The sequence below is a fragment of the Heterocephalus glaber genome, unplaced genomic scaffold (genome assembly GCF_053883595.1).
Source record: "Heterocephalus glaber isolate CG9 unplaced genomic scaffold, H.glaber_assembly_v1.0 deba00001481, whole genome shotgun sequence".
NCBI classification, from domain to species: Eukaryota; Metazoa; Chordata; class Mammalia; order Rodentia; family Bathyergidae; genus Heterocephalus; species Heterocephalus glaber.
Window position 1 is genome coordinate 65,608,777 of NW_028258317.1, and position 12,620 is coordinate 65,621,396.

Sequence of the window (12,620 nt, forward strand, 5' to 3'; positions counted from 1 at the left end):
ACAAATGGACGTTCTCCTTGCCTTTTTCTAAGGGTCTCATTTATTTCTGACCCTGTGCTACCCCGTGGGCACACCATTTTGAGATACCTGTTTATGAAGCCCTGTCTTTTCAGAACTGCCATCATAAACTGATCCTAGGCTTTGTTTCTGTTCCAGTACTCTTGTTATTCTTCAAAACAGAAGTGCATGTTGCCTACCATTGGGTACATGTCCTTAAGGCAAAAATTGGTTTGATTTCTTTTCTCTTCAGATTCTGACTTTACTTCATTACTGACCTTGAAAGTTTCCAGGTTTCTTGTCCATTTAATGATTTCAAATGTCTTGTCTTCCTCTTTTTCTATTTCCATATTTTGCATCATTTCTTGTTTCTAGCTAGATGGTTTATGGGACGTTCTAGTCCACCATATTTCAAAGTGGAAATCTTTGTTAGATCAGACACGGACAATAATTTCAAGGTCATAGACATGTTATAGGATCTGGCATTTTGGCCTGAGCACATGATCCACCTCTCAACAGTTCGATTTCCTTCTCCATTCAGTCAATTCATAGTCAGGGCTGTTGTGAGGATTGAAAGGGATTATGGTGCCAGAAGCTCCAAGTATTGGACTGATGCAGGTTAGGGTTTCCTAAATGGTAATATCGAATATGATGGGCTCTGTACTGTCCCAAATCTGTACTTTAAAGAGTCACACAAATGTAAAAAGATAATCACGTAAATATGTTATACCTTATGAAAAATTAATATTAGGATGTGGGAAAGCAATGTTTTCTCTTAAAAATATCAGTTGTTAATCTAGCCCACTGAAAATAAGCACGAAAGTCCCCATGATGAATACATGTCTAGACAAACTATCAATTTGAGAACAAATTCTCTTACTAAGACAACCTGAAATAGACTCCTTTTTATGTTTTAAAAATATATAAATTTTCTAAATCTCATAAGCACCCAATACCTCTGTGATATATAAACAGAAACTAATAGCAGTATCTATAGATTTCCTATCCAAAAACATTTTAACTTTAAAAAATTCTCACTTGGACCAGGGATTTAGCTCAGTGGTTCCACAGCCTGCTTTGCAAATGCAAGGTCCTGTGTTTGATCCCCAGTACCAAAAAAACAAAAAAACAAAACAAAAGAAAAAAAGAAAAAATTCTCACTAATGCACCATCTGTGTGGAAGAGCAAACAGTACTTTGGTGTACTCTGAACTTTTACCCTCCAAATTGTTAAAACAATTACTGTGGTTGTTAATTTTATATGTCAACTTAATGGGGGCACAACTGCCTAGTTACTCAGCTAGGCACCATACCTGGGTGTGTCTATGAGAGTGTTTCTGTGCAGACTTAGAATTTGAATTGGTGCATTAATGTAGATTGCCCTTCCCAATGTGAGTAGGCTTCCTCAATTCATTAAGGACCTGAATAGAATAAAAGGATGAAAGAAGAACGAATTTGCTCATTTTTTGCCTATGTGAGCTGAGACATGGCTGCCTCAGACTGGGACTGAAACTAAATCATCAACTTTTCTGGATCGTAGCCTCATTGATAGTAGATATTGGGACTTCCCAGCATCTGTGATCTTTTGAGCAAATTCCTTACAATAAATTTGTGTGTGTGTGTGTGTGTGTGTGTGTGTGTGTATTTTATTGGTCCTATTTCTCTGAATAACTCTAATACAATCACATATACATGTAGAATATAAATGAAAGAGTATGCAGTTACCTAGAAAAATTGTAGCTGAGTAATTATAGGTTCCTTTAGATTCATATTCTTTAGCTTTCTGTAAACTTAGAATTTATTTATTTATTTATTTATTTTTGGTACCGGGGATCGAACTCGGGTCCTTAGCTTGCGAGGCAGGTGGTGGAACCACTGAGCTAAATCCCCAACCCTAGAATTTAACTTTTGGTAACCAGAATGATCCATTCAAGTGTCAATTTTGAAATAATATTCAGAAGAAACTTTCATTCAAAAGATATTCCTACCTAGCTTTGGTGGTTTCTGCATTAACAGTGTTTGATTTCTCTCTTAGAAATTTTGATGCATTAAATGTACCTGTTTGGTTTATATCTGTATGTCTTCACAAGCCTCATGCACTCATAGGCAGGGCTTTTGAAAAATGATTGGATTATGGGGGCTTATAGCTGACTTGCTGTTAGGAGGTGGGGGCTCCTGGGAAGAGCTAGTCACTGGGGGCGTGGCTTACAAGTGTATATTTCCCTTCTCAGCTCTGCCCTTGACTCTCTCCTTTGTGGATGCCATAATGTGAGCAGCTTCCTCCACCAGGCCCTTCTACCATGCAGCTTCTGCCTGGTACTCGCCGACTTTGCAAAGACTAAAACTTACAATATGTGAGCCATAATGAACCTCTCTTAAGTTGTCGGTATCAGGTATGGTGTTTCATTGATGAGAAAGTGACAGTAGCCATAGGAGTAGATCTCTTATTTCAAGAAATGTGCTTATTTATCAGAATACAGTTATCTTGTATTTATGATGGTCTCTAAATGTAAAAATTTAATTTTGAAAAATGCAAAGAAACTCTCACAAGAAGTTTATTTTTACTGGGTAGGAAAAACTCATCTTGGGAAGAAAGCAGTTTTGAACTGCACTGTGCAACATGAACAAAACAATAAATATAAATTAGTGAGAGAACTTACTAGATATCAGACATTTTACTACGTGTTTTATATACTATCTCACTAAGTAGGTGACATTATTGCCATATCACAGATCAGGATTCAAAGGCATACCAAAGAGAAGTAAATGGTTTACTTGTGGCAGGGCCAACAGTTATCTGAGGACATTTACAAAGGACAGTCTACTCCCAGGTCCAGACTCTCAAGTCCTCCACTTATGTCATTTCGTGAATAAAATATTCTTATCTCTGACTTATACCTAAGGACCTAATATAGGAGAAGTGAAGTAATTTGCCTAACGCTAGCTAGCACATAACAGAATACACGGCTGGCCTGTGCTCCAGTTTCTTCCCATGGTATCAGAACCTCTTTTATCACATGGTGAAATAAATAAGAATTTGCATATTCAGGTTTCAGTTGATGATAAGTTAGTATGGTCTTAGAAAATATTTTGGGGTGAATTTTAAAAAACCAGTGATGTTTTCCTGGCATTTTGTATGTATGCATGTGTGTGTGTGTGCACATGTACACATGTTCACACATGTGTACATGTACTTTTAACTGTGATATTAAATGATACTGTGTTTATTTTCCAATCACTGAAGTTATCAGCTGCCAATCCTTCAGATATAAACTTTTGTGTATAAATGTTCCCTGGCTTTCCATTTCAGAATGATTAATATATGGTAAGACTTTTGCGGTAAGTCTGATGTTTGAATGATAAGATGTTATACCAATACCTTAACTATAGGTATAACAAAAGATACTATTGTAAAGGGTCAACTCCACATGTCTCTTTTATGTTGGAAGACCTCTTAAGTGGTTATTCTCAGTGAAAATCCCAGAGTGGCTAACTGCTTCTAATATTCTCTACAATTTGACTTCACTTGCCTAGAATATGTTACAAAAGAGATATCTATAGGGCAATGCATGGTCTTTGAAAAGCCATACCTCCTGTCTTTACTAAAATTTACTAGGTAGTTATGCTGAAATTGTGGAAATGTATATAAAGTATGTTTAAGAATGGAGGTGAGACATTTCCACTTACCACCTAAGTGATTCTGGAGAAGTCTATATAGAATACCTGCTGTTACTGTACATAGATGCTGCAGGTGGTGTTAAATAAGTTATACATATGAAAGTGTTTCATAAGTAATTAAATGATATACAAATAACAAGAGCAGGTGTACCAACAGCAGTAATAATGCGTTCTGTAAGTTTTGTGGTGATTTGTTCATTTCAGTTTTTGACAAGGTAGTCCAGTATTGTTCTTGAAGCTGCAGTGAACTAAAGAAAAAGACATAGAAAAGATAATGTATGGAGTGCAAAACCTTTTGTACTTAATAAAAATCCCTACCATCTTCAAGTTATTCTTGGATCTATAATAAGTTACTGGTTTTTGAATAGATGGGAAAGAAGGATTTAAAACAATGCAGTATTCCCTTCATCTATGAAGAGATAAAGGAAAGGTGTTTTTGTGGCTTTTATTTACTTATTTAATCATTTGCAGTCTTCAGTTGAACTTGTCTTCTTTATTTAGCTAGAGTATGACCATAATCATTATTTTTAATAACAGATTATAACCTACTTCTAGTTTATATGTAAAAATTTTGAAGCTTTTTTTGAGTGCCTTGTTTAATAGTCATAGCTGATCTGTAGATAGAAGTAAAAAGACGAATTTCAGGAGACTAAAAATGTCAAATTCCCCTGTAGATTCACTGTGAGTTTCTTCTTGGCAAGGGTCTTGCAGTAAACTTCCACCTTGCTATTGAATCTTCTGTCTTCCCTGCTTGCATGGCAAGTGCACAGATAGAGAATCCAGATAAAATTAAAATTCATTCTTGAAGGGCAATATTTTGGAACTTCCACAGAAATTATTTAATTAGGAGCAATCCAAGTAGATACTGTCATCACATTCCAATTGGTACAAGTCTGGAGGAGCTTTACCTTCTCAAGTCCAAGAATGTCTCTGAGCATTGTAAGAGGCTTTGGCATAATTCTTCCACCAAAATTTATTCTTAATCACTCTTTTATGGAAATGCAAGACTAATACAGCCATGTGTCACATTATGATATTTCAGTCACATATGATAGAAATCCCATAAGATTGTATTGCCTAGTGACATTGTAGCCATCTTAGTTTGTGAAAGCACACTGTGATGTTTGTAAGACAACAAAATGGAATTTCTCAGGATGTATTACTTTGATTAAGTGATACATGCTTTAATTTGAAAAGAACAAATATTACTAAACATGTAATAATAGGAAGTGTATATTTAGTATAAATTACTAATACAGAAAGATCATCAACCTGAATCACTGGAGAATAAGGTTAGTTCTGGACTTTGGTCACCTTACCATATGACTTACAGCAGCAATACAACTTCTCTTTGTCGTGGCTTTATAATCTGAAAAATGAGGGATTAAGATTGTTCTACCATACTCCATTCAGTACCATTTCTTCTTCCATGCAGTGATTCCTTGTAAGAAAGTTCCATATCTCCTCCAAATATACAGTTACCACCAGGTTATCCCTAAGATCATTCAGAACTTGTGAATTCTTTACCTCAACTCCAGGAATGTTAGAAGTTCCCAATGGAATATTTTTAAGCAAACATTTATCTTTCATATTACTTTCATCAAAAATGGTTAGTGTTCTTGTGAAGAGTGTGCTTCTGTTGTATTAGAAAAAGCTTAGTTTTCTCTTTAGTGTGTTAATTGTGGCATCAGAAGTCAGCTTTAAGGATGCTTCTGTATAGTGTAAGCAGTTTAGGGTCTATAGAACTAAATTCTCTGCCTGAATCAGCAGTGAGAAATAGCTTATGTGCTGCCTGATTTAGCATTAGGAAATCTTTGCATTTATGAGGAAGTATCCAGGGAAGTGTGAAAGAACAGTATAAAGTTTCATTAAAGATTTATTATAGCCAGTACTTTAATTTACATTTTGTAAAAGGATTTTAATTTTTTGGTGGAATTTGCAGTGAAAGTACTATTGTTAAGAGAAGTGATTTCATTGCTAAGTCGCTTTAATCATAATTATAAGCTGTTGGTTGAATGTCTATAAATGAATTTTAATTATTGCTATGAAAAGTGGGAGGAAACAATAATGTTGTCATTCACTGAGTATCTTTTTTATGAAAGAATATTTAGGAAGTGAGACAGCACTGCTCTACTGCCAATTAAAAGAAAGCAGTCAGGTGCTCGCTTTGGCAGCACATATGCTAAAAGAAAGCAGTCAATTTGACTTTCAGAAAGAGAAATTATTACTGGCCTTTAAGATTTGCTTCCAGAGTAGATTGGGGGGCATTCATCACCTTCCTACCTTACCTCCTACTCGCTTCACATTTTCATGGAGGGAAGAAGTTTCCATTAATGATGAGAATGAGAGGAACCCTTCTGGCCTCTGTTCCTATATAACCACATTCAGGAAAGATTTACCACAGCCGTGAAATATGGAGATGCGTGTGGCTTCTGTGTTACAGCAGTGCCTGCCTACCTCCAGGAGTGTGGCTCTGTGTTTTCTCCTACCTCCATAGCTAGGCACCTAATAAGTGGACCAGAACTGGTGCCTGGCTTTACTCTCAGGGTTCACAGGGTACGAAGCTGCTATTTTGATAAAATCAGCCTAATCTGCAGTCCCATGCTCTTCTCTAAATGTGTCTCTGAAAGTCCAGACCTTAGGAGGGCTCTGGTAGTGAAGGCAGGATATCAGGAGGCCACATACTTAATTAACAATGAATATGTTTCATTTTTCATCATCTGCTTATGTATTTCTCAGTTGATTTGAAATTTGGATGGGATACAAGAATGTGTAAAATTATCACTGTTAAAATCCCAAAAGTAGCCTCTTTTACTAAGTTATGAACATTAGATAAAAGTTATGATTGTAGATGTCTGCATTTTTATTTCAAGCATATGTATTGGTCCATTTTGCTTTTTCATGTTCATGAAAATAGTATCACAATGAAATGGCCACATTGTGTCTGTACTCTACAACTTTGACCTAATGCGAAGATCATTTTTATATAAATGCGGTAATCAGCTTTTCACCACTATGACAAAATACCCAAGAAAGTCAGACACAAAAGATTAAATATCAGATGGTTTCTCTTGTATGAGAAACCCAAAATATGAATGATTTAAAGAGTGAAATGAAAGAAAGGTGATAGGAAACAGGGAGATGGACTTAGTAGAGATGGAAAGGGGTTATGACAATGCAAGGGGGCAAAAGGATGAGGACGGGTAGGCGAAGTAAAAAGATCAAGATGTGATATGTGTATGTGCCAATATCTCACGTGAATATATTCATTTTGTATTGCAATCATATACTAATAAAAAGTTTTTTTTAAAGATAAAATCAATCTAAGCAAGGAGAGATTTATTTTGTCTCGCAGTTTCAGAGGTTTCAGTCCATAGTCAGCTAATATCATTGTTTTTGGGCCTATGGTGAGATAGAACATCATGGTGGAAGGGCATGATGGAGCAAAGCTGCTAGCTTCATCGCGGCCAGCAAGCCGAGACCAAGTGAAGATGGGACTAAGCACAAGAAATGACCCTTCACGGGATGTCCCCAGTTATCAACCTGCTTTAACTAGGCCCCACCTCCTAGAGTTTCCTCCCTTTCCGAATAGTGTCATCAGCTGGGGACCAAGCCTTCAACGCATTACTGTTTGGTGTACATTTCATATCCAAACTGTAGCAGTCAATATTTTGGAACTGTATAACACAAACATTAAGTTCCTAATAAGTTTTAGAGCCTATTACTGCACTGAGAATACAGGTAAAAATGATATAAATTCTCTACTCACAATTTGTAAATGGCATGATTACAAAGTAGCACAATATAGTTCTATAGGGGACACCAAGTCTGAAGATGTGCTAGAGAGTGACTAGAAATGAGGAAACCCTTCCATGTAATGTGGTCAAGGAAAGTGTATCGGTCAGGATAGTCTAGATTATTCCAGTCACAATCCATAAACTGCACCACATAAACCTAACTATGCAAAGACTTACCTACTGCTGAAGCCACATGTCCAGTGTAGGTGGTAGGATAGCAACATGGACTGTCAGACTCCATCCCAACAAAGATTTCCATGCTCACCAGAACAGCAGAGAGGGGATGTGGTAAATCTCATACTGACTTTTAAAAGCTTCTACTTGAAATTGACATATATCACTTCTATGCAAAATTTCTGCGTTCACTCCTGCTCAAAGTCCATTGGCCAAAAGAGGTCATATGGCATAGGCATCTCAGAAGAATAGAGGAAATCTTTTCATACCAAATGCCTTGAAGGAAGATTAGTGTAATATTTTTGAACATCCATAATGATAACAGAAACAGTTTCTGAGGAGGTGACATTTGAATGGAGACCTGACTGGCAAGAATGAAGCAAGGGCCTGGGATTTAGCTCAGTGGTTTTGCTGTCTGCCTTGCAAGTGCAAGGACCCGAGTTCAATCCCTGGTACTAAAAAAAAATAATAATAAAAAGAATGAAACAAACATAGATATAAGCAGTAATTTTTAAACCTTGCTGCCCATCAGAATCACTATGTACTGTAGGGCATTAACTCCATTCCTCTTATCACAGTGTCATCTGATATGATTCTATTGTAGTCCCTATTTCACAGAAAAAGAAATTGAGGAAGGAGGTTGTATTTCTTTCACAAGATCTTAAAAATAATATGTAGAAAAATCAAGATTTGTACTCAACTACAGTCACTGTTTAGATTATTTAAATTATGTCCTTCTGTGTGACTAAGTTAAAATAAAGCTTACTGCTCTCTTGGGCTTACCTTCCCTACCCTTCTCTCTCTCTCTCTCTCTCTCTCTCTCTCTCTCTCTCTCTCTCTCTCTCTGTGTGTGTGTGTGTGTGTGTGTGTGTGTGTACAGGCATATTTGGACATACGTACTCCAGTCTTTAGTAAACTGTGCTATAAAACAGGCATGTCAAATTTTATGTTTGCTCTACTCCATACATAGTGGGCTTTTTTAGTCCTGAAACCCCAAAACACCTTCCTTCCTAAGCCTCGTTCTGACTCTTTCTTCTGCCTGGAAACTGTTCCCTCAGATATGTACATGGTTCACTTCCTCATTGTCTTCAAGTCCTTCCTCGAACATTACTTTAGAGAGGTCCACCCTGATCATAAAATTTTAAATTGTAATGTTTGCCTGATCTACTTAATTTTTCTCTATAGCACTTATCTCTATTTAAATAAATATGGGTTGTTTATTTAGTGTACTTTGTCTCTTTGTTGTTCTACTAGACTGGAGGGCACTTCAGATTATCTGAGGACAAGGAATTTCCTGTTTGATCTCTGATGTATCTCCAGGGCCTGTAAGAAAGTTATCATAAGGCAAGGAGTGATGTAGCATTGGTTGATTGGCTATTTCATGGAAACTCAGGCCAAGAGTTGGCTGAGGAGGGTATATGACACTGGATGTCACAGTTTTGCCATATTATGTGGAGCCTGAATAGATAGCACATATGGAGAACGTGGTATCATGGGAATAAACTCCTCATCAGTGGTGCCAGCTAGGGCTACCCCATCCCATTTTGTCCACAAACAAGTATGAGCAATGTATTTGCCTCCAAGGAGAGGAACACAGTCTTGCTTAGACAAGAAAGGACTTTTGTTTTTCCTTTTTCCCACTTTTGCTCAACTCTTGAGTAAAGAACACGGGGAAAGGAGAAGGTGCGGTAGGTAGAGTAGGGAGAGAGGAAGGAGGAAGAACTAGTCGTGGCTCCTCTCAACTCACAGTGTTTCCTGTGTTATCCCTGAGAAGAGCTTTGACTCAAATATGGGATTGAAGTGTGGTGATTAAATGTACTGTGCATTCCAATACTGACATAAAATTGTTCTGAAAACCAAAATTCATTGAACACTTATGAAATCTACCACAATTTCATTTAGGGAATATGACACTTAATTTTAACCATCAGTTTGATTGGCTTGAGAAACACCTAGGAGATTAGTAAAGCATACTTCTGGATGTGTCTGAGTGGGTATTGGAAGTGTGAGTTTATCTGGTTCCTGGCATATCTCTTGCCTGTTTCCCCATGCTCTGCTTCCTGACAACCCTAAAGTGGGCAGCTTTGCTCCACTATGCCCTTCTGCTATTATGTTTCCACCTTGGAGCCAGCCAGCCATAGCCTGAAACTTCAAACCGTGAGCTAAGACAAACCTCTCTTTTTGTTGTGGTTGTCAGGTACTTTGTCCCAGCAGCAGGAAAGCTGACCAATACAGGACCCACTGCCCAGAAGAAAGGGTGGGTTCTCATAGGCGACTTGGAGAAATGTATTCAGAAGAAAATATAAAATGAAACTGCTCATAGTTTACTCCCTCAGAAAATTAATATTTTTTCATAAACTAGTTTGTTTTAAACTATATGTTATTATCACACTTTAAAGAACATAGAGATTGAGGCTTAGAAACAATAAATATAATAATGAATTGAAGCTGACACCATCAGGAGTATTGACCAGGATTAAATAACAGACGTGGCGGGCCTGGATGCCCATGTGTTACTGCAGAGGATGTTTTTCACTAGCAGTGAGATGCAAGAAGAATCTCTGTCTGCTTCTCTCTGCCTGTCTATCCCCATCTCTGTCTCTTAGCTCCTGCCCAGTCATTTTTACATTCCTCCTTCAAAAGCACTGAATCCTGATTTTCTTTCTCTTCAAACAGTTTGATGGCCCCAAATTTATGTAACCAGAATATTATCCCAGCGGCATCAGGAAAATATTAATACACTAGGATGGAAGTTGGTTGTACTCACTCCATGCAATTTACCTCCCTGTTTTTTTCAGTAACATTCAATTAATAAGTAGCATTCACTTAAAAGCTGGAATTACTTCATTAGGTTTACCAAATAATCTTTTTATGCTGGTGATAAATAAGCACCTATTAGCAAAGATCCGCATTAGTTCCACGGTTTAAAACAGCTGATTTCCTCTTAGATGCTTTGCGTCGTGTGCACCAGTGCTTCTGCTCAGTGTATTCTTATTACGGTACTTGGCTAACAAGGTCACTCTCCCCTCTTGAACAGGACTATAAATTTTTCTTCTCTGTAGGGCTGGCTTGTAGAACTTACTTTATTAGAAGCAGATATATTTGTTCAGATTTCTGGGTAGGTTCACAGGCCTAAAGTGAATCTGGAAAACAAATTAGGTGTTTCAAATGTTGAATGACTTTGCTCAAGGACACCTAAAAGCTCCTCACGGGAGAGGCAGTCATACTGTGAAGGAAGGGGCTGAAGGCTCCAAGGGGTCTGCTTCACTCTCTCTGGCACCTTCTCTCTTGTCCCTTCCATTACCCTTCCTTTATTTCAAGTGAGACCTCAAAAAGCCTTCCAATGTCCTCAACAGCTTCTTTTTAAAGTTTAATATGTCATCTTTAGAATATAATCACCTTGCCTTTGGCACTTACCCACTAAAATGATGGTCATTAGAAGTTTTGCCTCACTGGCTGTCAGAGCTTAAGTTGTTCCATTAGTTACCAAACTCAGTGTACCTGATTTATGTGTAGAACATTGAAAACAGTCCTTATAAAAAATCCAGTGTTCTACAACCTATGGGGGTGGGGATCAGCAAATAAAAGTGAATTGAGAGAACAGATTCTTCTGTGCTCAAGAGTTGCTTTATTATACTCATGTTATTCTTCTTCAGTAACTGGAATTTATTTGACATCAGTTGAACAGTGGTCTCATGTTCTAACAAGCAAGGAGCCTTAGAAGTTTCTCGGCAGAAAAAGTACTATGTCTTAAATTTAATTTTGCTTTCATATAAAAATAATTTTTATTAAGCAGCTAAATCTAATTGTAGTTTAAAAATGCATTTGAGAAGGGTTTTAGAAGAGACTATTAAGGAAATAAATGCCTAGATATAGCATTTTCCCCTGAACTAAAGTTTCTTCTCCTTAGTGGTAGGGTCTTTTTACATCCATTTTGAATCTCTTAATTAAACAAAGTATTCTCTATTTGTTTTATGTGTCTGACTCTTCATGAGGCCACTATTCAGTAGTCTTTCTGAAATTCACAATTGTTTTCTATTTGCACTCATGGAGGAATCAGTTTCTATATAACTTATTGAATCTGAAAAAAAGAAAAATATGATACTATGAGGATATTTACTGAATAGAAATTGTGATTTTGGGGCCATCCCAATTAACCCAATTTTTATAAATGCTATCATACAAATCTTAGCCAGCTTCCTTTTTACTTTTAAAAAACTAGTTTAAAGACTTTATAATACTGTACATCCTGTGTCCTTTATGTCTATATAGTAAATATTTTGTGATTCATGATATTACCTTACTGATTGTTATCACCTTGAAGATTGTTTCATGATTGTTATCTTGTCTTTCCAACTGGAGTAAGCTTTTGGGGGGTAGACCATGTAGTAATTGTATCTTATAGTCCTTAATATTTTTCATTAGGGTTGATGTCAGTGGCAAGCAGCAAGAGCTGGAAAAAACAAAGGGGTGAGGGCTATGTTATTTTCTTTATTAATACCTTGGATTGATGCTCAACATATGCCATGGACGGTGCTGTATCAATGGTATATGGCAAACCCCGAACTATGGCATATGAAATCAACATCCTGTTCATGCCTCTACAGTTTCAAAGTTTTCCAGCAAGGATGATCGATTTGGGGTTGGTACCACAATATTTCTTGTTCTCTATGGACTATAGCTGTTGTAAGCATTTTCTTTACCCAAACTGCTCCTGAATATTTTAACCATTTGATTTAATACCATGACCTCTGTAACCCTATGAGTCAAAGGAAGTCACGCGGCCAGCTGCCTAAGAGAGGTGCACTCTTCCCATACACAGTGAGACTGAAAGTCATGCTACAATATTTTGTGTAGCTGTTTTTATTACTCTGGGACTAGAAATCCTCCTTTTTTTCACCAAATAAACTTTTCTCAAGTTTTTATGGTTAGTAGTAGGAGAATGAAGGTTCATCATAATTGATCCTGATCCAGC